Source organism: Lepidochelys kempii, chromosome 1 (assembly GCF_965140265.1).
Source record: "Lepidochelys kempii isolate rLepKem1 chromosome 1, rLepKem1.hap2, whole genome shotgun sequence".
NCBI classification, from domain to species: domain Eukaryota; kingdom Metazoa; phylum Chordata; order Testudines; family Cheloniidae; genus Lepidochelys; species Lepidochelys kempii.
The window spans coordinates 60,682,929-60,710,662 of record NC_133256.1 but is presented as its reverse complement, the minus strand read 5'-3'; the positions used below and the strand labels follow the sequence as shown (position 1 = coordinate 60,710,662).

Genomic DNA, 27,734 nt, shown 5'->3' with positions numbered 1-27,734 from the left:
AATTATACTGATAAGCTGAGTTTAGACTCTTCACCAATGCCATTTAATACAAAAAAAATCAGATATATTCTTTCTCTCTATATATATATGTAGTTGTGGGGATCCCTATGTAATAAATTGCACTTATCACATGCCTTTGCTCACCATACCACATTCTGTCCATTAATCCATTCTTACCACAGCTATTTCAAAAAAGTTTCAGACTCCGTTTTTTTAAAAACTTGACCTACCACAGAACATTTCTGCTATTCCCACCTTGACACAGTGTGAAATCCTCCCACACCCAACACCTACAAAATTAAACTGGACTGATGTGTAACTGCCCATAGTCACTCCTGCACCTGTGACAAATTTATAATCCAGTATCTCACAACCCATTGGGGCTAGAAACAGGAGTTTTAACATCACTGAAAAGGAGAGATTCCAGCTGTGAACACACAGCACTTGCTTCTCGCCCTGGAAGACTAGGAGATAGCTTAGCTTCACATAGCAACATTATGTATGGAAAAGCTAATTTAAGTAATTTTTAGAGGTTTCTAAAATGTATTCATTATCATTTCTCTCTGCCTCCAAGTCCTGTATAATTGAACTCCTAGATCTAAGGCATCCTGGCTTTACAGACAGAGGGGTTTGAATTAATAAATGACAATTAAATTCTTTAAAAATTTCTAAAATACTTTTTTTCTATAAAATCTGTGGCATACTCAGAAGTACATGGTGGTTTCATGTGATATTATTTTGGTTCTAATTTGGCATAACTCATTTGTGCCTTTGTCACTGTGCCAATACAGCCACCCCAGGTTCATAGCAATCCAAACTTTATGTGACAGCATCACATGTTCTCCGTACAAAGCCTGCTAAGAGAGATGCTGGGAGATAGTTTTTAAGTCAACGTTTCTGGTGATAAAATCCATTAAAAGAAAAGCTCTGAGTCTCTTCCACTCACCTATGCCACACCCTCTTTGAATCCATCCACTGACTCTTGTCACAGCCCATTCAGGATCCTTGTCTTCACCTGTAAGGCCTTACATAACCTCACCAATTTTATATTCCCTACTCCCCATCTCACCCCTTCCCTGCATGCCTCCCATCCCCCTCAATTTATTTTTCCAGTTTTCTTTTTTGTACACTCTTGGCTTCCTGAATTCACATCTGAGGCACTTTCCCTGGCCTGATCTGCCAATAGCCCCTCTCTCATCCAAATATCTCCACCAGAGAGCACACTGGATAAGGAGTCTGATCACAGCTCTAGCACATAGCTGCTGTCCAAACCTGGGCAAGTTACTTCACCTCTGTGTGTCTCTGTCTTCTCTTTGTCCTTTGTCTGTCTCAACGAGTTAGACTTGTTGGGGAAGGATAGCCTCTCACAATGTGTTTGTACAGCACCCAGCACAACAGGTTCTCAGTCTCATTTGGAAGCTTTAGACACTATTGTAATATAAAAAAACATTAGTGATAACCAGCAACACCCTTCCCTTCAAGCAATCCACCCTCCTTCCTTTCACTGATAATCCTCTCCCTTTCCCCAAGTGCTGTCTTGCATGTTTGTTTATCTTATTTGAGTTATAAGTTCTTCAAGGCAGGGAATGTGTCTGTCTCTATTTTAGTAAAGTACAGTGTACATTTACTGCACTATATTCATGTTTTATAATAACACCACAAATTATTTATTTCTTTTCCTGTAATCCAGTATTTCCAGTCTTCACGATACAACCAGAAAAACCTGGAATCAACAGTGAAGCCAAAAACTTCCTAAGAACCATTATTCAGGAAGGGTGAACAGCCAGTCTAGAAGTAACTGTGAGAAACCTTGGTCAATTAGTTACCCATATTCATAAACAGCATTTGGTACGGCAATAAAAATCAATGGAAATCTGCCTGGAAGAAAACAAAGCAGAATGTAACCAGTGTAAACCAGCAGCACACTCTGCTTAACACATGTATTAATGAGGGTCACAAACAGTATATTAGTTACTTTTTAAACAAACATACTGTTAATGATGCCACTACAACATTATGAATAAAGCATTTGGCCTGTAGCTATGAATGTGGTAACTTTCATAGCTTTTGACTTGTTAATTTATATTGTCATCTAATAAACTTCTTTACCAGTGCTCTCCTGGGACCAAATTCTGACTTCAGTCTATGAATATGCATATGACATAAATGATGCAACTAGGAAGGAAACTGTGCGGTGTAGCTGTTTTCCCCAAACTCACCTAGCTCACTGGCCTTCCTCTTGACCTCCAGCAGAGGACTATTCTGAGACAGAGCTTTGGGTCAAGGAAAGTGAAAATGGAATAGCAGCAAGTAGAGTGGTTTGGACAGTCCACATTTATTATTGTGTCAATGTTTCTTGGAGCGGGAAAGACTTGATGACATAATAGGCCTTTGCCGTCACTAAACATCTTCTGTGCTAGCTGGAACTGTAATTTGCATGAAACCAATAATGGACTTCCGTTCTTCTTCACTATGAAGTGGAAGGATGCTCTTGTGGATAAGGCCCTGGACTAAAATCCAGTCCAGAGATTTGGGTTCTATTCCCAGCTCTGCCTTAAAATTCCTGAGTGAACTTGAGCAAGTCATTTAATCTCTGTACTTCAGTTCCCCCATCAGAAAAAATGGGATAATTCTTTCTTTCTCCCACTGTTTGTCAGTCTTTTCTAGAGATTAGGGCTGTCAATTAATCACAGTTAACTCATGTGATTAACTCAAAAAAATGAATCACGATTAAAAAAATGAATCGCGATTAATCGCACTTATAACAATAGAATACCAATTGAAATTTATTAAATATGTTGGGATTTTTTCTACATTTTCAATATTGATTTCAATTACAACACAGAATACAAAGTCCACGGTGCTCACTTTATATTATTATTATTTTTTATTACAAAATATATGCACTGTAAAAATGATAAACAAAAGAAACAGTATTTTTTAATTCACCTCATACAAGTACTGAAGTGCAATCTCTTTACTGTGAAAGTGTAACTTACAAATGCAGAGTTTTTTTGGTTACATAACTGCACTCAAAAACAAAACAGTGTAAAACTTTAGAGCTACAAGTCGACTCAGTCCTACTTCTTATTCTGCCAATCGCTAAAACAAACAATATCACCTGAAAGTGAGAACAGGTGTTCACATGGCACTTTTGTAGCCGGTGTTGCAAGGTATTTACGTGCCAGATATGCTAAACATTTGTATGCCCCTTCATGCTTTCACCACCATTCCAGAGGACATGCTTCCATGCTGATGATGCTCATGAAAAAAAGAATGCGTCAATTAAATTTGTGACTGTACTCCTTGGGGGAAGAATTGTATGTCTCCTACTCTGTTTTACCTGCACTCTGCCTTATATTTCATGTTATAGCAGTCTTGGATGATGACCCCGCAAATGTTCATTTTAAGCACACTTTCACAGCAGATTTGACAAAACACAAAGAAGGTACCAATGTGAGATTTCTAAAAATAGCTACAGCACTTGACTCAAGGTTTAAGAATCTGAAGTGCCGTCCAAAACATCACAGGGACGAGGAGTGAAGCAGCTTTTAGAAGTCTTAAAAGAGCAACACTCTGATGCAGAAACAACAGAACCCAAACCACCAAAAAAGAAAATCAGCCTTCTGCTGGTGGCATCTGACTCAGTTGATGGAAATGAACATGTATCAGTCCACTCTGCTTTGGATCGTTATCAAGCAGATCCCATCATCAGCATGGACCCATGTCCTCTGGAATGGTGATTGAAGCATGAAGGGACATATGAATCTTTAGTGCATCTGGCATGTAAATATCTTGCAATGCTGGCTACAACAGTGCCGTGAGAACACCTGTTCTCACTTTCAGGTGACATTGTAAACAAGAAGCAGGCAGCATTATCTCCTGCGAATTGTAACCAATCTTGTTTGTCTGAGCGATTGGCTGACCAAGAAGTAGGACTGAGTGGACTTGTAGGCTCTAAAGTTTACATTGTTTTATTTTTGAATGCAGGTTTTTTTTGTATGTAATTCTACATTTGTAAGTTCAACTTTCATGATAAAGAGATTGCACTACAGTACTTGTATTAGGTGAATTGAAAAATACTGTTTCTTTTGTTTTTTACAGTGCAAATATTTCTAATAAAAATAAATATTAAGTGAGCACTGTACACTTTGTATCCTGTGTTGTAACTGAAATTAATATATTTGAAAATGTAGTAAACATCCAAAAATATTTAAAATAAATGGTATTCTATTGTTGTTTGGCAGCACAATTAATCACAATTAACGTTTTTAAACTCTTAACAGCCCTACTAGAGATATTATACTAATGTATGTATTATGCCTAACTCCATGGCCCCTGATCTACACCTGTATAACAACCTCCACTGTATTATATTGGGAGACTGTAGTTTTCACTGTAACCAACAACAAAAAAGGCAATTATCATAATTTTTCAAGGAACACTGGGAGAGGTGGGGAAATTGCAAGTTTCCTTTAAAGAGATTTCCAATGAAATTCACACTCTGTCAGCTGTAAATTACAGCTTGTATCTAAAGTTTATTTCTTAGTCATGCATAACAGCACTATGGTAAAGCAGGGTTTTTTTTGGTGTTTAGTTAAATATGGGAACCTAGGATGCAAACGATAAATGAAATAATTTATAAAAGCCTGCATGGGTATTTGTTTGTTTGTTTTTAACTTTTGTATTTCTCTCATTTCTTAATGAAACAACTGATTTCTGGTAAAAATGTGTAACAAAAACAAATGACAAAAATTAGTAAAAATCAAAATAAAAATTTAGAACACCTAATTGCATTGTCTGGGAAACAATAGGTGATCACAAAATTAGACTTCATCTTGATAAATCTGCTCAAGAGGTAGAGTCAGAGATGTGCATTCCACCTTCACTTTTGCAATTCCTGACTTCTGAGTGCTAACTTGGGCAACCTTAACCTTGCACTAATATCATTATTATATTTATTATTGATGCTTATTTATTATAAAACAAAATATTAATTTTTGCAGAAACCTTCATTTTACTTTTTATGTAGATTTGTCGTTTAGATTACAAATTCCTCAGAACAGAGACTGTCCATTTTTCTGTCTTGTATATTACAAAGCACATCTCTGACACACAACAAATCACAATAATAGTTATGGAAGTGGTCACCAGATGGCAATGATACAGTGTCTTGTATTTGTTTTTCCTCAGTGTGCAAACAAGATTTCAGTCATGGTAGAAAGGTAGTGATGGTTTTCGTTTTCTGATGGTGTTTCTTTGGGGGAGCTGTAACTTGGTGCAAGGCAGTTTACTCTCTACCATCATCTGTCTAAGTAGAGTCAATTCTTGGGGCAGAGTTGCTCCCTGGGAACTGGGCACTGGTATTTAGGCTGAGATGCCTGAAAGATGGGGATTGTCTGTGTGCTGTCTGTAGCTTCCTCTGTTCCAGAAACAGGATATAAATACAGTATGAAACAAACCAGTTTAAGTTAGACTATACCAAGATTCTATGTCACTGATTTCCCCTGCAACAAGAATGGTTCTGACATCTGATACTGCTCGATGGAGAGAAAATTAAACAGATAGCACAATTTAAAGGGATTTTCAATAGGAATTTCCCTTATGAGCTTGTTCATTTACTTGTTTAGTGCAACATCGTGTCTGAGCACCATACAAAATTAAGAGATACAGTATACCCATTATGGGATTTCTAATACTGTCTTTTCTGAAGCAACCAAAGACATGATACCAGACCTTTTTTCTGACCAGGTCTGGAAACTACTAACCTAAAAGAAAGTGGTCAGTTTCTGGCAACTGGCTTCCAAAAAAATCAATGTCACAGCAACTGTGACTGACTTAATTGAGAACCTCCTGTGTAAACTGGTGAGTCTTTTACTGAGAACGACCTGCTCTCTGCTCTCATTAATTGCAGCATACTTGGAGAGTTGGCTGAAAAAAGATCCAAATTCAAAATGTCTAAAGACAAATCCTTTTATTTTCCAATTCTGTTGTTATAGTATACCTTAGCAACTGCTAACAAAGAGATATTGTTCCTGTTGGAAGAGAATCTGAGGCAGTTTTTTATGAGCGATTAAACATTGAAGAGAATCTTACATATTTGCTCGATACAAGATCTGTTTATAATGTGGCCATGCCTCTGCCTAGCATGTTGTTCCCCTTATATGACAAAATAAAAGAAAACCATAAACAAAAAATATTTTCTTTGCCTCATGATAATTCAGTGCTGCCTTCTCAGTTTTCTACTCATGTCCCTCTAAGATCTTAGGGACATGATCCAAATCCTATTGAAATCAAAGGGAGTCTTTCTGTTGACTTAATGGGAGAGAATAAAATCTTAGGTTATGTCTACACGAGGCACCTTTTAGTGACACAGCTGTGCCACTACAGCCGTGCAGCTAAAAGGGGCCGCAGTGTAGCCGCTGTTTGTCGGCAGGAGAGAGCTCTCCCACTGACAAAAATCTTCCAACCCCAACGAGCAGCAGTAGCTTTGGCGGCAGGAGAGGTCTCCTGCCGACATAGCACCATTCACATCGGCGCTTTTTGTCAGCAAAACTTTTGTTGTTCGGGTGTGTAGGTTTTTTACACTCCTGAAAGACAAAACTTTTGTCATTCCGGTTTCAGTGTAGACAAAGCCTTAGCTGAGCAACAGGCACAGGAGATGGCTAAAGGGAGACTAATTTTTGGAAGGAAGGACCACTATGGAAAAGTAATATGATTGGACACAGTGCCAGTGAAGATTTGGGTGGCATCTGTGAAACAACAACATTTTTTTTTGCGGGGGGGAGGGCTGTGATTAATTGAAATTCTTTTCTTGTATAGTGTTAAATAAAGCAACCTGAGTCAAGCAGACCAAATCTATGCACAGAGCTCCCATTAATGTCAATAAGATATCTGCACATTGATCTAGGGCAGCATATGACTCTGAACAGTTTCTCATGAGATTATTGCTCATGGTTAGAATAGGAATGACAGGATTGCTTAGATTACTAAAAAAAATATAATCAATGCTAATTTTCTGCCTGAAAAGTAACCATATTAACATTTGTGGTGCAATATGCTTATTTAAAAGGTAATCTTATGCGTTAGGCACTCCTGACTGTCCAATAAAAGTCTTGCTTAGATTCATAAACACTTTTCTGCCGAAAACTATACTTATATGTTAGATTTATAGGCTGGTTTTTAATCTGAGCTGTAACAATTGTGCTATAGTATGTGTCATGTACTCTTTAATACAATTAAACACTTTGAGAATAGAATTATGTAGAATTACATTTAAATTCTCTTTTTAAAAAAATGCAAAGCAAAAACATTCTTTTTATGCATGTCCCCCATTTCCAGTGATTAATTTTATCTCCAGTATTTGATCCAATGATTTAGCTACCTCTCATTGCCTCTCCCATGAATTGTTTATGCAGCAACCTGGCAGAATGATTTGCATATCACAGGAAGGATCCTATTATGTGTTCCCAGAGGTACAGTTTCACCAACTGTATCACTTTCTGCCACGTAGGCATATCCCCAAAGTACTGGGTCTAGCTAATACAAAAAGGCATTTCATGGCTGCCAAAGGCTATTAGGCATTAATGGTGCAGTTACAAAAAGTTCAATAGCTTACAACTTATCTCTCCCTTTGTCTTCCAAAAATTAGACAGACTAATTTCCTCTATCACAGAGAGATCACTGATCATTACATTCAAGTGTATTCTGATCAATTTGTTTTAGGTACAGCCTAAAATATTAAAATCACAGAATCATAGAACTGTAGGGCTGGAAGGGATCTCAAGAGGTCATCAAGTCCAGCCCCCTGGGTTGAGACAAGACCCAATAAACATAGACTGTCCCTGCCAGGTGTTTGTCCAACCTGATCTTAGAAACCCTTCAGTGATGTGGATTCCGCAACCTCCTTTGGAAGCCTATTGCAGAATTTAACTATCCATATAGTTAGGCTATGGCTACGCTACAGTTTACGTGGGCATAAGTTACGTCGCTCAGTGGCCATCCCCGAGTGACATCATTTATGCCACTTTAAGCGGCTGGGTGGACTGAAGTGTCGGTGTGGACAGAAGCTCTCCCACTGACATAGCTACTGCTGCTCGCAGAGGCTGGAGTAATTAGAGAGCTTACAGTGGCATGGCTGCATCAGTGCAACTGCACCGCTGTAAACTCTCTAGTGTAGTCATAGCCTTAGAAAGATTTTCCTAACATGTAACCTAAATCTCCCTTTTCAAGACTAAGCCCATTTCTTCTTGTCCTGCCTTTTGAGGACATGAAGAACAATTGATCCCTGTTCAGCCCTTAACATATTTGAAGACTGGCATAAGGTTCCCCTTTAGTCTTCTTTTCTCAAGACTGAACATGCCCATTTTTAATCTTTCCTCATCTGTCAGGTTTTCTAAACCTTTTATCATTTTTTGTTGTTCGCCTCTGGCCTCTCTCCAATTTATCCACATCTTTGCTAAAATGTGGGACTCAGGAGTGGACAAGGTCCTCTAGCTGAGGCCTCACCCATGCTGAGTAGAGTGGGACAATTACCTCCCGTGTCTTACATACAACACTCCTGTTAATACACCCCACAATGATATTAGGCTCCATCACATTGTTGACTCATATTCAATTAAGCAAGACACAAATGCACTAAGAAACAAAAGTGACTATCAAAGAGGGAAATCATGTTTAGATGCACAATGGTAATTCAGCACACAATGGAAGAGTGGGTGAAGAGGTAGCAATGGAAAATATATGTTGACTTCAGTATCATTATGTAGGGTCTGGGGGTATAACCCCACTGCCACAGTGAAAGATCACATATGTGAGATTTCAGGAGAATTGATTCAGTTTGGGTAAAATTAGGAATGTGGCATCTGAACTGGGTTTATAACTTAAAGATAGCAGCAGATGTCTTTTCAGATAGTACCCCAGAGAAAAGTGGATAATTTACCTCAGCTGCCATTGTACAATAGGTGTCACACCTCTTTCTTTGTCCTCCTGGCTTGTACTAACAAAACCACACAGGATCTGTTTCTTAATATCACAGATGGTTGGAATTGGAAAGGTGGTTGGGATACAGAGTCGCTCATTTCTGGTCACTAGTACAACTTGGTCCAGTGAGCTGTGACTAAAAGTTGTTACCATCTAATGACTGAAGAGTGGATTACACAGTGGCACTAACTGGGACCCCTTTTGGCAGTCTCAGTGGAGCAGTAAAAGAAAGAATGAGTATGGCTGTCTCCTCAGGTCAGAGTTGAGAAATACTGGCAGGGCAGGATGGAAAAGCCTGCATTGTTCCTGCCCATGCTGTCCTTGTTTCATAGAAAGGGCCTATCTCCAGGTCTGTCAGTGTGGTCTCTTTCACCAGCATTAAATTCACAAATACACTGTCCCAAAATTTACAGTTTGTAAAATTAAAAAAGGGTGTGTGGTTATAAAACACAATACGAGTAGAGATGCCCTCAGAATATTTAAGCTTTATTCCCCTACAGCACAGGAAACTCAAAACAAAACATCTTTGTGCTGGTGCATGAGAACCAAAAAAAATGAAATGAACCTGTCTAGTTTCACTGCCCCAGCATGTACTGGCAGGAATCCTGAGGGAATTTCCAAACTTAATACTCACTTAAGAACATTTATCGTTTCTTGAAGTGGATGCCTGTAATAGAATCTGCAAAGCATAAGGGAAGGGCATGGTCCTGAAGCCCACTGGGCCTGGGAAGTAACAAGTTCTGCAAGAACTCAGTGAGTGACTGTTTGCTATTAAGACTGTAGGGTAGAGAAAAAATGTCTCTGAGTTCGTGTACCTAACACTAAAAAGTCTATCTGTTGCTCAGAAGGAAATAAATAGGAGTGAGAAAGGGTGGTAAGCAGTTAACTCACGACTTGCTGGCTAGAATCTAGAAGGCTGGCAATGGAAAGAACAATGTTGAATGATCAGAGGTAGTTAGACTGTTCCTAACATGGGATCTGCTACAGAAGCGTGAGCCTCATACAATGCCAGTTTAACACAAGAGAGACTTTATTGGACACACATTCACACTAAGACAGCACAGACACCAGTTGCCTCAACTGCCCCTCAGAACTTCCTATCACATCCTCGCCACCCACTTGAATACAATAGTCTGAGAGGATCTTCAGACAGTGCAAAAAGCTGTACTCTAATTAGGAGAAAGCAGGAAGAGGGGCTGAATCCCTGGGCTGCATTGAAAGCAGCCAGCTATGTTCTTAATGTGCCGATCATTAGTGTGTCTAGGCACCTTGAATCTCATCCATCTATTCTTCCCCTGGAAAAACGTCACCATTCTGCAGCCACTGTATTAAGGGAAGGTCTTCACTGAAAGATGCATCTCACATTGCATACTAACATCAGGAAATCTCTGGTCACCCTGATCTGTGGTAGTTAAAGATTCCACAAATGCAGGCTTGCTACTGAGAAAGCCCAGTCATCAAGTACTTCACCATTGCTCCATCCGGCGCACTCACAATTGTTCTGGTAGCCTGAGCAGTCTTAGAGAGGTGGTTGCTGAGCTTGCCAGGCTCCAGCCCATTGAGGGTCTATAAAAAATTAGCACTGGACCCTTGATGTAGATCAAGATTTGGTTGGGGAGCAGAGCACAGAAGACCAAGTGGAGATAGGACAGCTGAATTGCTCCAGAGTTGGGAGCAGCTTTGCCGGAGGAGGTGCAGTTGCCAGTTATAACACTGAGCATTATGGGGGAGGAATAAGAAAAGTCAGATAAGGAGAGTCTGCTCAACTGTGAGCTTTTAAAGGCCACAGCATGGAAATTTGTCATGAGGAGATTGTCTACATGTGCTATATGCACCATGTCTGTTATCATGACCTGTTGATTGGAAAAAGACAAAGATACTGTTAGAGATTGGGTGTGGCTGGAACCCACTTGCTACTAGCTTCTCAAGTAACTTTGCCCAAAGGAAGGATTTGTGTAAAACTAAATAGTCAAAAAACCCACTACTTTAGAATGATGGCATTTGGGATATTCTGGGAGACACGCATTCAGATTTTGTTCATTGTAGTAGGGGAACAGTGTAATCTACGTGTAATGTTGTATTACATTTGGATACATTTGTTACATATAGAGGATTTATAGCACTAACCAGAGCAATTTCAAATCCCAAAATATTTATTCCAAGCTTGTGAAGTGGCATGATATTTTTCATCCCATCTTGACTGGAAGAAAGAATAGATTCAGGTTATAAATTGTTTTGTATTACTTGTTAATGCTAACAGCTTTTCTATATCTGCTGGTGGTTGAAGGGACAAGAGGGAGATGGATAATGTTTTACATATAAAATCATAGAGTCGAAGAAACATAAAAAGCTTTGTTTTCAACATTGCATTTATGTTTAAGCCATTCAAGTGACAAGAACTGGTTGTCTTGGAAGCAATCTGCAATTGTGTGAAATCCTTCATCTGTCCAATATGTGAAATATTTATTTTCTGCAGCTGATTCACTAAACCCAGGCTAGGAGAGGACGGTGGGCTATAGTTTGTCATTCTCAAGTCTCAGTTCCAGAGACAACCAGATTAGATTGGGCCATGGGGGAAGGAGAGAAAGCCCAGTTGTGGTACAGGTTGTTAGTAGAAATAAATGAGAGAAGTACCGGATGTAGCTCTAGAGAAGCTTTAGGCGGGATTGTGTAGCAAAGTGATGCTACTCTCATCTTGTTTTTAGTGAGGCTGCAAAATTATATAGGTTCCAAAAAGTGAGGGGAACCCCCATCTCTTTCTTAGACAATTACTTCCTTGGGAGATTAATTCTCTGTCATTTATTTCTCCATAAAAATTGCTTATTTTTTTATATAATAGAGGAGGTTTTTGTGGTTGGGAAGGAATTAATTATGGGGGTAACACTTGGAGGTGGTCCAGACAAGATGCTCATTTTGATTATTCTGAAAAATGTTTATATAAAAATGTAATTATGGAATTCCCTATTTATTACATCTCAGTGGTTTCCTCAGAATTTGGTCCTGCAAACAGGAATTTAGCTGCTATGTGAGCCGGACTATAATCCAATCCACTCTCCCATAGTTATTTTGAGGTAAAAAGGAATAAAATGTTATTTTTGTCACCAAAGGAAGCGGATATGATTCTGAGTAGTCATATGAAGTAGTTCTGTTATTTAAGAAAATGCCATTTTTCATTGATTCATAGATTTCATGGCCAGTAGGGGCCCTTGTGATTGTCAGGTGTGACCTCCTATATAACACAGGCCACAGAACTTCCACAAAATAATTCCTAAAGCTTCTCTTTTAGGAAAGCTTCCACCATGATTTCAACAATTTCCATCCCACCATCCATCAAGCCCACACAAGAGATCCACTTCCTGGACACTACGGTCCTAATAAGCGATGGTCACATAAACACCACCCTATACCGGAAACCTGCTGACCGCTATTCCTACCTACATGCCTCCAGCTTTCACCCTGACCACACCACACGATCCATTGTCTACAGTCAAGCTCTACGATACAACCGCATTTGCTCCAACCCCTCAGACAGAGACAAACGCCTACAAGATTTCTATCAAGCATTCTTACAACTACAATACCCACCTGCTGAAGTGAAGAAACAGATTGACAAAGCCAGAAGAGTACCCAGAAGTCACCTACTACAGGACAGGCCCGACAAAGAAAATAACAGAATGCCACTAGCCATCACCTTCAGCCCCCAACTAAAACCTCTCCAATGCATCATCAAGGATCTACAACCTATCCTGAAGGTTTCAGAGTAACAGCAAATCTTGGGAGACAGGCCAGTCCTTGCCTACAGACAGCCCCCCCCAACCTGAAGCAAATACTCACCAGCAACCACACACCACACAACAGAACCACTAACCCAGGAACCTATCCTTGCAACAAAGCCCGTTGCCAACTGTGTCCACATATCTATTCAGGGGACACCATCATAGGGCCTAATCACATCAGCCACACTATCAGAGGCTCGTTCACCTGCACATCTACCAATGTGATATATGCCATCATATGCCAGCAATGCCCCTCTGCCATGTATATTGGTCAAACTGGACAGTCTCTATGTAAAAGAATAAATGGACACAAATCAGATGTCAAGAATTATAACATTCATAAACCAGTTGGAGAACACTTCAGTCTCTCTAGTCACTCGATTTCTGACCTAAAAGTGGCAATTCTTCAACAAAAAGACTTCAGAAACAGACTCCAATGAGAAACTGCTGAATTGGAATTAATTTGCAAATTGGATACAATTAACTTAGGCTTGAATAGAGACTGGGAGTGGTTGAGTCATTACACAAAGTAAAACTATTTCCCCTTGTTTATTCCCCCCCCCCACACACACACACTGTTCCTCAGATGCTCTTGTTAACTGCTGGAAATGGCCCACCTTGATCATCACTACAAAGGGTTTTCTCCCCCCCCCCACTCTCCTGCTGGTAATAGCTCATCTTAAGTGATCACTTTCCTTACAGTGTGCATGATAAACACCCATTTTTTCATGTTCTGTGTGTATATAAATCTCCTCACTGTATTTTCCACTGAATGCATCCGATGAAGTGAGCTGTAGCTCACGAAAGCTTATGCTCAAATAAATTGGTTAGTCTCTAAGGTGCCACAAGTCTTCCTTTTCTTTTTGTGAATACAGACTAACACAGCTGCTACTCTGAAACCTTAATTTAAAAATTATCAGTGATGGAGACTCCACTACAACCCTTGGTAAATTGTTCCAATGGTTAATTACTCTCTGTTAAAAATGTACACATTATTTCCAGTCTGAATTTGTCTAGCTTCAACTTCCAGCCATTGTGTTATACTTTCTCTGTGAGACTGATGAGCCCATTATTACATATTTGTTCCCCACATAGATACTTATAAACTGTAATCAAGTGACCCCTTAATCATCTCTTTGTTCAGCTACCATAATGCATGTTTTCTAATCCTTTAATCTTTTTGTGGCTCTTCTCTAAACCCTCCCAATTTAATAACATCTTTCTTGAATTATGGGAACCAGTATCCCAGCAGCGGAAGCACTGCTGCCTAATATAGAGGTAAAATGCCTCTCTACTCCTACTTGAGATTCACCTGTTTTATGAATCCCTGGATTGCATTAGGTCTTTTGACCACAATGTCACATTGGGAGCTCATGTACAGTTGATTATCCACCATGAACCCCAAATCTTTTTCATAGCCAATACTTCCCAGGATAGAGTTTTGCTCTTCTATAAGTATGGCCTACATTCTTTGTTCTTACATGTATATATTTACATTTAGACGTATTAAAATCCATATTGTTTGCTTATGCCCTATGTTTGTGCCCTAGACTAAATGACCTCTTGTGGTCCCTTCCAGTACTATGATTCTATGATTTACCAAGCGATCCAGATGGCTCTGAGTCAGTGACCTGTTTTATACAAGTACTTTCAGTACAGAGTCATACTTTAAAGAAAATATTATATTTTTACCACCCAGAGAAGTCTTGCATTAGAGGCCCTTGATGCCACTGATATTGTAAGCAGATTGTGGGTTCACATTCAAGAGGCGCTTCAATAGTTGAATTGAATTAAGTCAGGTGGAAGGCAGCAGCCTTCCCAGGGTCAACTTTGTTAAGTGAGAACTCACAACGAATGCCATCAACTTGGCGACCAAACATTGCTCAGCGATCTCCCAGTCATCAGAGCAGCAAATCCTAAAGTTCGTCCTCAGGGCCATACAACATGCCAAATAGGCCCTGGAATAAGAATCCTTCAACTTAATATTGAAGGACTCTCATTAGCAAAATGGGAGTACCTTGGAAACTTGCTGAAGACTTACAACATTGATATCCTCATGTTGCAAGAGACCCATGTTGGCAATGACCAAGAGGCTAGGCACTAAAAATCCAGCCAAACTCAATAGCCTCCAAACTGGTGGAGAACACAAAAGGACCACTTGATAAATACAGAAGAAGAGAAGTGTATCAACAACTTCACTGAACACTTGCATCAATCTCCCAAGGAGAACCTTCCACTGTCAGCACTGAGGAAGTAAAAGAAGGCCTTACCGTAATGAAAAAAGGGAAGGCTGCAGGTCCTGATGGTATTCTGCCAGAATTCCTCCACCATCTCAGCCCTAAAGGATTCCAATGACTAGCAACATTGCACTCCGTTACCTTATGGACAATATGGATCCCTGAAATATGGTGTGTGGCAGTGCTAATTGCCATTCCAAAGCCTGGAAAGTGGGAAGCTATAAGCCAAATTTCTCTTTTATGTACGACCTATAAACTTCTTGAAGGTATCATCCTCTAAAGAATATGCCCTTTTAATGAGCCAGTTATCCCTGTTGAACAGGCAGGCTTCTGGCCAAAACGTAGTTGTTGTGACCAAGTTCTGGCACTCACAACTCACATTGAGTCTGGCTCTCAAAAAAACGTAAATACTGACGTGGTATTTGTTGACCTGTCACCTGCATATGACACTTATTGGATTAAGGGCCTGATGCTGAAACCTGATAAAATTATACCTTGCTACCAAACACTTTGCCTGCTGCAGACCATGTTGAGTAACAGATGCCTGCGGGTGTACCTGGGTAATAAGACCAGCTCATCCCATATCATAAACAGCGGGCTACCACAAGGCTTTGTACTTTTGCCAACCTTTTTTAATATTTATATAAGTGACATGCCTCCAACTAAATCACAAAAATTTAGATATGCAGATGAACTTGCCATGACAATCCAAGCATCAAATCTCCATGACATTGAGAAAGCATTAACTGAGGACCTCCAAAATATGGAACAGTATTTCCAGAAACGGGGGCTCAAACCAAACCCTGGAAAAACAATAGTAAGCACATTTCATCTAGATAATAAGAGTGCCAAACACACATTGAAAGTAGCTTTCTGTGGTAAAACTGTGCAACATGATTATACTCCAACATATCTCAGAGTGAAACTTGACCACACTATCTCCTTCCATGATCATCTTGAGAAGGTAGCTGCAAAGGTAAAAATGAGAGCAAACATAATCCAGAAACTAGCAGGTACAACTTGGGTGCATCAGCATCAGTGTTGCAAACATCTGCAATAGCACTTGCATATTCAGTAGCTGAATGTTGTGCACCAGTATGGAGCAGACGCAGCCACATGTGACTTGTGGATGCAGCCCAGCTGAATACAGTGATGCGTGCATCACAGGAACCCTTAAGTTGACTCCAACACCATGGCTACCTGTCCTAACATAACTCCCCCACCGATACGCAGAACTGCTGCAACATTCCACGAAGCTCAGCGAACCTGTGAAAACAGATGGCTTCTTATTCACCAAGACCTTGACAACGCCCTCCTGCAATGTCTTAAATCTCCCAAGCCTTTCTGGGAATATTCGCTTAACCTCATGCAGTCAGGCTATGATCAGGAGGAGGCTTGGTAAGCAGATTGGGCTAAACAAGACTTAAAAAATAAGCACCTTGTGCCAGATCCCACGCAGAAGGTTCCTGAGTTTGACCTTCCATGGTCATCTTGGTCAACTCGGAACCAAATTTGAACCAACCATGGTAGATGTGGACATCTAATGCACAAATGGAAAATCAAGGACTCCTCGGTGTGTGAGTGGTTCCCCACAACAGAGCACTGAACACATCACTACCTACTGCCCAAGTTATAAATACGAAGCAGGCATCACTGCAATAAATTCTGCTACTCCTGATGTAGCCATTTGGCTCGATCAACTTCAAGTGAAATTGTAGTTGCTGCTCTACACCAGCCATATGACAGAAGAAGAGATTAAATTACATTTAGAAAGTATAAGACTTACGGTGTGTGTGGGGTGGGAGATGAAGTCCAATCATTTCTCAATTTAAATTATACCATAGTTGAGGTACAAATATTCAACTTTCATTTTTTGTGTAACAATTGAGAAGTTTTATACTGTTAATATTCAATAACAAAAATAGAAAAATAATTTCACAAATCTGGTGGCAAGCACACCTTCAGTTCAGGTTACTTTCTGATCATAGTCCACTTTGTAATTCCTGTGATGCCGTAAACCAGTTCTTGCCAAGTCTGTTGGCATCAGCTGAGCACTGACAAATTCATAGCTGGAAACCAGAGCAGCTCATCTATGTAATATTGTTCAAGATAAGCGTTAGACTTGTAGGGATGTGTTTAGTCTCTATAAAATGTTTCCAAGTTGCTGCATGCATCAGTCTTTTCTTGTAATGTCTATATTCCATGCTATAAGGTAAAATATAAGTTCATTTTATAATTGTAAAAATGCCAGCTCTGAACTTGTGAATTCAAATGGGAAGAGTGGCTCCCCCCAGTCATCCAAGAGGGCTATCAAAATTAAATGGACCATTGTCAGAAAAAAGCTTTGATGGTTGCACCATCCATCTATGGAGAAGTACATGCAGAAGGCCTCATTCCATCAGTTAAAATGCTGGAATAAGGTAATAAAGATAGTTGACATGAAAAATTTTCATCTGTTTGTTGTTTGGGCTCTTACAAGGGCTAGAGCTAAGAAGCAAAAAGTAGAGAGCCCCAGGGTCAACCTGGGTTAGGCCTAAAAGACATGCAGTGGACAGATTACTACATCTCTGTCACCTTTTGGAAACATTGACTGAATTCATTTGTGCATATATATTGCTTGCTTTAAGCTGTAAATAACTCCCATTTCTTTTTCCTAGTTATAAATAAATCCTTAATTAGTTTACTATAAGATTGTCTTGTACCACATTGTCTTTAGGGTTGCCAATTTTGGGTTGACGTATTCCTGGAGGTTTCATCACTCGACAAAATATTTAATTAAAGATTAATCTTTAATTCCTGGAGACTCCAGGACAATCCTGGAGGGGTGATAACCCTAGTTGCCCTTGGTGTGAGATCTAAGGTACAAGTTGATCTGGGGTAAGTGACTGGTCTCTTGGGACTGGGAGAAACCTGAATATTTTGTCATTTTTGGTGTAAATGACTATTTATCACTAAGTCTGCCGTGGTGGTAAGATAGACTGGAGAGCCCAATAGGACTGCCTTTGACTTCATGGTAAGACTGTTACAGTGATCCAGACATTCACATTTGCTATGGGGTTGGTGAAATCTAATTACAGAACATACCATCAGCCTGTGGTGTCTGCCCTGCTTTTGACAGTCTGCCTTGAGGTAGGCACTCGTGGTCATGAACCACTCCAAACAGCATGACAGTTCCAAGATTTTAGCAGTAAACATCAGGTCATACACTAACACTTTATATGGCTTGAAAGACCAGACTGCAAGCTCTCAGGTGATGCACAGCATTAGTCCTACCTAAAATGAAGCTGGCATTGAAGGGTCGGGGAGGAGGGAAAGGACAGGGAAGAAGGCAAGATGGTATCAAAATGGTGCCATTACACACAAGGCTCACCCTGGTGAGACACGGATGCTATACACTGTTGGAAAATTAGGATTACTGGCTTCCCACTGATGGGAAACATTTGTCTCTAGGCATAGTTGTTCACAGCTACCCTAAAATGGTAACAGCACCCTGTTCCAGTAGTGCTGCTTTGGCACTGGTCCTGGGACTTATATAGTAAGTCTCTGACTCTTGTGTAATGTTCAGTCCCTGGGATGTGACAGTTAGTTATAAACTTAGGAACGTAGGCTGTTGTAGGCCATGCCTTTGGTTTTATTGCATCTGTATACATTACTTCCTCCAGTTAAAGTGTTACAATAACTTTAGACACTTGCTGTGCATCATGTTTATACTTTCCCAACCAGATCACGTGAGGAGAGGTTGCTGTACTCCAAGTGCAACAAACTGCACTACGTACAAAAAGAGCCTTCTTGCATACCACTCCATATGCTTGGAATGTCTCCCCCCTCCTCCTCCACACACACTAGTGTACATAAAGTACCTTCCCTCTTCCTCAAATACTGAGAAGCCATCTGTGCTGCAAAGCATTCCATCTGTATCGGCAACTGGTCCAGTGATGTGCTGCCAATGTTTCAACAAAGGGCTCCCACAAAAATGTTCCCCTTAGCCTATAATAAACCCCATGTCCCAAGGGAGTGTGTGCTCATAGACTGGGGAAATTATTCATTTGTTTTTTCCATTTCAACAAAACGTTTCGCCAGAACCACAGAAGGAGGCAGCAGTGTTTGGCAAACAAACTTGTGGTATATGCCCTGGAAATATTCACTTTGTTCCTGAAAATAGAGATCAAATCTATTGACAGTACAGAACAATGCTCACTGCGCACACTTAAGAATAGATGAAAACAGTGGGTTGGTATGAGCACCTTTTAGAGAGGCCAGAGGGAGCCTCTCTTGGAAATTTTTAGGAGCTACAGGCATGAGAATTATAAGGAGAGAGTGAGCAAATTATAAGGAGAAAAACATCCCTCCCCTCAACACTGAACTAGTCACTGACCAAGATTTGAAAAAGTAACTAGTGGTTTTGGATGCCTCCATTTCTGGGTGCCCAACTTGAGACTAAACAGCAGGTTTTCCAGAGCAAAAGCAGACAAATCCAAAACGTAAAAAAATTTGGTTGTTGTTTTAGTCCAATAAGGATCATAAAATTAACATCAAAAGATTCCTATCAAATTAAATGATTGTATTTATCTATATTATGAAAGTTACTATAACTACGCAGCAGGGAGCAATTTAAATAGTATTTTTAGATTTTTCTTACCTTAACTGCAAGAAGAATAAGGAAAGGTCTGGTCTATCTCCTAGCAATGCAACTAGTGATGGCCCATCTGTTCCACAGAGACTTCTCTTATAGGAAAACTTTGGTAATTTACCTTTATGGGCCCAATTCAGCAAAGCACTGAAGCACATTCTTGAGTCATCCCAATATAGTAAAGCTTCAGCATATGCTAATGTTTAGGCACATATTTAAGTGCTCTGTTGAATAGGCAGGGACTTAAGCATATGTTTAAATGCTTTGCTGAATCAGGGCCTATGTTTCCTACGATTGTACAAAGCACTCTGAACTACTTTGTTAAACAGAGTATTTATTACAGTCTCTTTCTTCAGAGTGAGATAATGGAATGTGCAGCATTCCAACCTCCCACCAACAAGACAGTGCTATGAGTGCTTAAGGCTGAATTCTAAAAGGTGCCTACAGGGTTCAGTGCTCAAATCCCAATGCCAGTAGGGACTATTGAAAACCCCATCCCATTCCTGTCCTGCCAAGTAAGGAAAATATTGTGACAAAATGAATCTTAAATGTATGTATTCAGTCCAAATACTAATTTGCCTCTCTAAAATATTTGAAATGGTATCCCTTCACTATTTATTATTAGTTTATTACACTTGCTCCAGGGATGGACATAAACTGACTATACGATCCGACCACCTTAAGCACCTTGCCAGAGATCGAGCTGGGTGGTGCTCAATATGCACGATGGCCTCATTCCTTTGGGATTTGCCATGGCGATGATAAGTTGCTCCTAGAAGCCCCAATGGGGTAGGGGCTATACATACACGTAGTAAAACACCATCCCTGCTCTAAAGAGTCTACGTACATAACATAGGCAAAAAGTGGTAGAAAGTAAATCATATTATTCCCATTTTACAGACAGTGAACTGAGGCAAAGAGAGATTTAAGTGACTTGCTCAGGGCCACAAAGGGGACTTGTAGTGGACACAGGAATGGAACCCAGTTCTCTGAGTCCCAGTGCAGTGCAGTGCCTTAACCACAGGGCCATCCTTCTCCCTATTTACATCATAAACATGCAAAAACTTAATACAGATAAGCATTTTGCAAACATTTGTGAATTAATACTCACAACACAAGAATCATCACCATACTAAACACATTATCATCCTTATTTAACACGAGGATCAAAGAGGTTGTGACTTGTCCAAAATGACACAAGAAGTTAACAAAGCTGGCAACAGAATCCAAGCCCTATTACCTCCTAGTCTTGTGCCTCATCCTCAAGAGTATCCTTAAACACCAGAAGGTGTGAGTTAATTGCTTTCTCACTTTTTCTCCCCTAACACTCCAACAACTTGTCTTATTTTGCCAGAAGACTCCCAATTTCAGCCAGACTATCCAGTGCTCCTGGTCTCTTCAAGAAAACTATTTTCCCCCCTGCTGTTACACTCCCAAAGCTATTACATGGATGGCTGGGCTGATACCTAGGGAGGTGGTGGAATCTCCTTCCTTAGAAGTTTTTAAGGTCAGGCTTGACAAAGCCCTGGCTGGGATGATTTAATTGGGGATCGGTCCTGCTTCGAGCAGGGCGTTGGACTAGATGACCTCCTGAGGTCCCTTCCAACCCTGATATTGTATGATTCTAGGATTCATTTTTGTGCCATATTCAAGTTCCTTTGTAATACATGCATCTGACACATTGTGAAGAATGTGGGAGTAAGAATGGAGGAGTCAGGTGACTCCACATATTAACAGTCAGCCCACCTGCCTGCCCACAGCTTCTGGTAAGAAAAGCTCCTCTCCTCACTACTGCAGTAATGAGTTAGCCCTCAGTGCAAATGAAACTGCAAGACAATAACATTGCTCAGGACATTTGAGAGTGGGATGGTTTACTGCAATTTCTGACATGGTTTTGAAATATCTCCTGGTTTCTGCATCTTCACCAGAAATAATCAGTTCAATTTACTAATGATCAATAATAATTCCTTTGTTTATTTAACTAATTAGATTTAAATGCAAAACATGTTTACAATTTTTTTATAAACTCTTTCCCCTTACATTTCCAGCACATTTAAGCTCGTTTTATTTACTAAAATAAATAAACAAAAAATGCTAGTTATTTTTAATTCAATTTGGATTTTTATCCAAACGGAGCTTGACACATCACAAGTAATGTATTAATCTTCATCTACTAAAGGAATGCATCATTCACCATTTTCTAAAACAACAAATGTAAAAAATAAGAATCAGAATAAATGTAAGTAAAGTGACACAACTGGTTAAATAAATAGATATAGTGCATCTTCCTGACTGGCAAAAAGCACCACCAAATTTAGTGTAGAGGCTACATTTAGCTACAAAGCAACATGTTTTCATGTTTACCCACCAATGAGAATCAGCCTTCAGGAAAATACCGAAAAAGTACAAATGCAAAACACAATTTAAATTGATGATTTAAATTGAGGTTTCCAGCTTGCTGATTTAAATCACTTTGACTTCAGTCAATCCATCCTGTGGTCCTTCTCTATAGTAGCCACAACCCTTGGCAGAGACCAAACCTGCCAGCCTAGTAAAGAGGCTCTGCATGGGCCCCACGGACATGTCTCCCTGTCCAAACAATGGCTTTTATAGATTTAGCAGCCTTTTTGTCCCAGCAGTGAAAACTTTCTCCAAATGCACAGACATAAATATCTTGGGTTAAAACCCTTAACAGTGCCTTTAATGGTGCGTACCTTTAAGGTCACCGCAGAGCTGCAATCTGAGAACCTGATCACTGAAGGTAGGATCAGTCAGTATTGCAAGAATTACTGCAGAATGTTAGCTCTGCCAATAAAATAGTGACGGACCTATTACGTGTGTGTATAGATTTCTTTTCCAAAGGACCGTGCACTAAAGGATCTGTGTACTAAAGCTGGACAACAGGGAGTGTGCTAATAAAGTACTAGTCTCTGCACAAGCCCACCTCTGATATATAACTGAAGGACCTATCCCCTTTCTACACTTTGGCAACATTTGTATATCTTGTCATGCCAATAAAGCCTCTTTCAATCGAATATAAAGTTTCTCTTGGTACTTTTTTTTAAACCCATAACTTGCTGTTTAGTTTTTTTCAAATAATACTTTTTCAAAAACCCTATTCACACACACACACACACACACACACACACACACACACACAGAGCCTTATAACTTCTTATTTTCTCCCAACCTGTTTTTTATTAGTCAATTTTGTTGCAATCAAGAGCTCAGTTTTCACATTAATTAAGTGAACTAAAAATAGGTATACATCTCTCTGTTACAACTAATAGGCATTTATTAAAGCAGGTCTCAAGTACTGTTAAAAAAAAACCACACCTCTTCCCTGTTAAAAAAGCAATAAAGGCTTTAAGGATAAAATTTAACAAAAAGATAGTGAGGGAAATCCAGAGACATAAAATTCTGTTCTGGCATCTATAAGGCAGTTAGTTGACCACCAAAATAACTCTAACTACATTAGAGTCAAGTAAACAGCATTAAATAAATGGTTGCAAGTATTCATTCCAATTGAAAAATGAATTTGCTGTGGTTGGGCACAGCCCCCTTTTATGTTTGCTTCCCACAAATGCCTGTGCAAAACAAATCTGAGGAGTGCACGCTCTATGATTCCCTTGTAGAACTGGTGTAACTGATACAGGATTGGCACCGTTTGACACAGCTGGAGGTAACACGGTCCCCAGAATTCTCTGGCAGAGCCACTGCATAAACGTAATTACACCAGTCAAGGATCTGACTTTCTGCACCCTTCTTAGCAAGAACCATGTACACACACACCTAATTACTGTTGGTCAATGACTGAGGTAATGAGAGAAATTTCCCATCAGGAAACTCAAGCAACAAATAAATTGGATAAAATCATTTCTCAAGCAGAACAAGAGGGAGAACTTGTCAAGTAAATTATTCAGTCTGCTTCAATTGCATCACATTCAGTGATATTTCAGTGACGAGGTAAAAGGATGCCACCTTCTCCCCATCCAGTGAACCTGCAAGGCAGAGAACAGATGAGCCATCCCTTAGCAGCATTAAAGGAAAGAGACCGACAGAGCTCTTTTTTTATTGAGTTTGGATCAGTCCGTTTTAAATCAGCTGAGACTCTATGCGCTCTTCAAGTGATAGTGGGTAGCATCAACACTGACAACAGAGGTAATTCACTCAGCACAACTAACTATTTACATTTTGCAATCATACTATAAGTCTATTAGTTAACATATAGTTATCTATGGCACCTTAGAGACTAACCAATTTATTTGAGCATAAGCTTTCGTGAGCTACAGCTCACTTCATGCTCACGAAAGCTTATGCTCAAATAAATTGGTTAGTCTCTAAGGTGCCACAAGTACTCCTTTTCTTTTTGCGAATACAGACTAACACGACTGTTACTCTGAAACCTGTCATATAGTTACTGTTCTACTTGAACAATTAAAACACTGTATTTGTGTTAAAACTACACTTTTATGTCCTCTCTTATCATTTATGATATCACAATCATGATCTATAACTCTTCTGCTTTCCTCATCACTGCAAAAGAATCATTTTGCTAGCTAACTGTGAGTTTTGTGATATGGGTTCCATCATTAAAAATCCAGCATCTACCAAAAGTCACCACAGTACAGTATCTGAGACACTGCAGTTAATTCCTGTTCTAAATATAAAGGAACACTGGGATATCTTAATCCTGCAAGTCCTTGTGTGGCACACAGCAAGGTGCACCACCCACAGTACAATCGGAAGCTATATATGGACATATATGAGGTTAAGCTCTGGACATGATCACTGGACATGATCACTTTACACTGATAATAAGCAGGAAGTTTCTTATACACCTGCTCCTTGACTTCCAAGAGTGCAGGGAAAGAAAGAAATATGGTGTGACTAGAGAACGGGCATGTCTGAGGAAACATGGGTTTAAAGTGATGCTGATAACTTTAAATTTAGTCAGTTACAAGTAGTTTAGAAGAGTCAGTAGAAATTAATTGACTATGCAAAAAAGCAACAAATCATACTATATAGAGTGCTATCAGAGGCACAAAATAAAAAAAACAAAAAGGAGAGGAAAATAACTTGTCCAATTTCTTCCAGCTACACTAATCATAGGTGTTTCTTGGAAAATCATTGGTAAAAAAAAATTTAGGCAAGAAGTGAGATTTTTTTTATGTTAACAGTTTCTCTTTACGTGTGCCCATCATTAAAGTAGTGTGGCACCTAGCTATGCATTCCACTCTAGGCCTTACTCCATGTACTTGGGAGGAGTAAATAGATGGTCGTAAAACAGATGTCTTGTCACAGGGTCCCTATACTCCCTGCTCTGCTCATCACTTTTTACCTTACTTCTTGTATAATGCTCTGTATCTGCATTCTGCAGGGTCAGGCTCCGTGTAGTAATTGTTGGCAAATATTGAGTTTCTAAGGATGACCACTGTTAAATATATATATTTAGGAGCACCATACCTATATAGCATAAATACTTTGGTGTATACATTGTACATTTTTTCTTAAAATTAGTATTTGGCGATGTAATAACATGAGAATGGCCATACTGGGCCAGCCCAGTGGTCCATTTTGTGTGCTTAAATCCATTAAGCACTTTTAAAAACCGCCCTCTAGATTTTAATACAGAAAAAGACTCAGATCTTTGATCCCAAATAAACGTATCTCATGAGCTCTCAAGAATGTAGGAATTCTATTAAATTGTTGTCCAGAGACTATAGCAATGGCCACTTTAGCAATTGCTGTAAAAATAAAACAAAATAAATAAAAAACCTTGAATCCGTCAACAAGCATTTTGAAGAGCAATGATATGGAACTGAGTGTAATTTCCAACAGACTTTGCCTAATGTTGTCCTGTATGTTAAGGAAAACTTTCAACGTCTTCCCATGAAAACTCCCTTAAACCACCTTAGAGAGAAAGATATACTGCTGCATTCTTTCCAGAACAAATAGCCTTGATTAGTTTAAAGATAGTTAATTTATACAAAAGGAAGGGGGAAACTACTTTTGCTTAATTTGCATAGGAAGTCAAAGCTTAATTCCCTATTTTATTACATAGCCAACCTGGCTAAGGTTCTGAAAGAAAATAACAATGAAACTTCAATAAGTGCATCTGGTGCACGACTACATTTTTGTCTTATAAAATAATACTACATATCATCTATATTCAGTGATCAACAGCCCTTCTGGTTAAGCAAATAAATTGAGGAACTCCATTTGGTCTTTATAATGCACGTATGTTTTGCAAGAGTACTCAGTTTTTCACAGGGAATTTTCATATCCTTCCCAAAACATCACCCTTCTGGTTAAACAAGACTGGGGCCTATACTGAAGAATGAAATGACTAGTTACGAAGAAACAATTACAACATAATTTGCAGTATGGTGAGTTGGACAGAAATAACCATGGACATGAAATAACCAGAAATAACCATTGTTTACGTTGGAACTGCAATTTCTGCACTTACTTCCACTCTATGCATTATGGAAGTGCACAAGCATATATGCATATGAAACAGAACCTAGTCTAAATGTAGAATTCTTCCTGTCCAATTTTGGTGTGTGACCATTATTTATTTAATAGATCTGTATTTATCAGCTGTACTACAAGCATCTCACTTTCACATAGTGCAACTGCATTTGAATATATTAAATTAAGGAAGCACAGAGGTTTTCTTTACGATAAGCAGGCATGTTTGTCTTCTGTCCATGTTTCTTTTACAAATACAGCTATTGTGAACAATTTAAGAACATGCCACTAAATTCATTTTTCCCATAAGGGGCAGAATGGTTATACACTACAGGATCACTTTCCATTCATCAATGTTTTTGAAGGATTTCCTTCTATGCTCCTATGTTAAAGTCCAGCAGTATCATCAGTTTATCATGGATTCAAGGAGATCCACTAACTAATCTAGTGGATGTATCCCATGTGTCTTCAATATCACATAAGTGTTTTATGAATTAGGAGCCAAATTCTGCCATTAGCTGTGCACTAATTATTCCCAATGGCTCCAACAGGAATAAAGCATAGAAACCAGGGGGAAGGGGTATAAAAAGAATCCCATTCATATTTCAAATACACCTTTTGCTAAATTGTGTGATTTCCTATATACTGAGTAGTACCATGAGCTGGACAGGAAATTGTTTTCCTGTCCTGCAAGATTTTGAGATTTCAAAATGTTTTCCCATCTCAAATTGGGATTGTGATGAACTAGGGGTTCTGTCTGCACCATGTCTGAATTCTGGGTGATTTTATAAAATTGTATCATGAAATTACTGTGTTAAGGAAAGACAATGTGTATGTGAATCTCCCAGAAGTTAGCACAGTGTGTCATGTCTCTGCCAGGCCAGAGATCAGCATTCATTGATCATCTATTCAAAGTAAAACATCTTGGGACAACAGGTTTGCTCTACCTGGGAGAAAACATTTCCTCCTGTTGTCTGAGGAGAATGGGGTTTTGGAGTAATGGAAAATGACCAAAAGTCAGAACAAAAGAAGAGGTGATCTCAGCAGGTAGACCTGCTGGTAGATCCCAGCAGGTTTCCATTTCATTCCATTTATGGACATAAAGGCATTCACGGGGGGAACTGAGGGAAAGAGCCATCTTGCACCAGATTAAGATGAGGAAGTTTGCTACAGGGGCAGGATAGGCAAGGGGTTGGAGGACCCTGCCTGACAGAACACAGATGATCTCCCAAGGGAAGGGTGAGGGACATTGCATTTAGGATATTTTATTGTTTGATGTGATCTGTATTCTCCTGTGCTTTACATAACCATATAGAACATAAAGCTGATAGATTGAACAAAGAGAGTGTGTGTGTTGACTGTTTCACAACTACTTCATGTCCCTGAAACTATAAAGCTTCACACCTTTCGGGTGGAGTTCTGGGACGGGGTATGTTTAAGTATGGGGGAGTCTGAAGGGTCAGTGCTTTGCACACAGTGGCTAGGCAGCTGGACAATGGGCTCCAACACTTGGAAGAGGGGTGCCAGATAGAAGGTATGCACCGTAAGAATGTGCTAGGGACACCGAAATTGGGGACTGTGTCTGGACTCCATTCAGGCTCCAGGAGCTTAGAACACCCTGCAAATCCAGAGCAT

The 27,734-nt window shown here is 39.6% G+C and overlaps 1 protein-coding gene across 17 annotated transcripts in view; it reads right to left on the bottom strand.

Annotated features, from left to right (window-relative positions):
- The window catches only part of ENOX1 (ecto-NOX disulfide-thiol exchanger 1), a 503,910-nt gene that overhangs the window by 194,886 nt on the left and 281,290 nt on the right, over positions 1 to 27,734 (bottom strand). The window contains exon 1 of one of the 17 annotated variants that reach the window (XM_073345315.1): positions 1,291 to 1,407. The exons of the other annotated variants lie outside the window; for them this stretch is intronic. The gene's annotated coding sequence lies outside the window, so the exon portion shown is untranslated. Of the gene's footprint in view, positions 1 to 1,290; positions 1,408 to 27,734 lie in introns of those variants that run through there. 17 annotated transcript variants of the gene reach the window in all.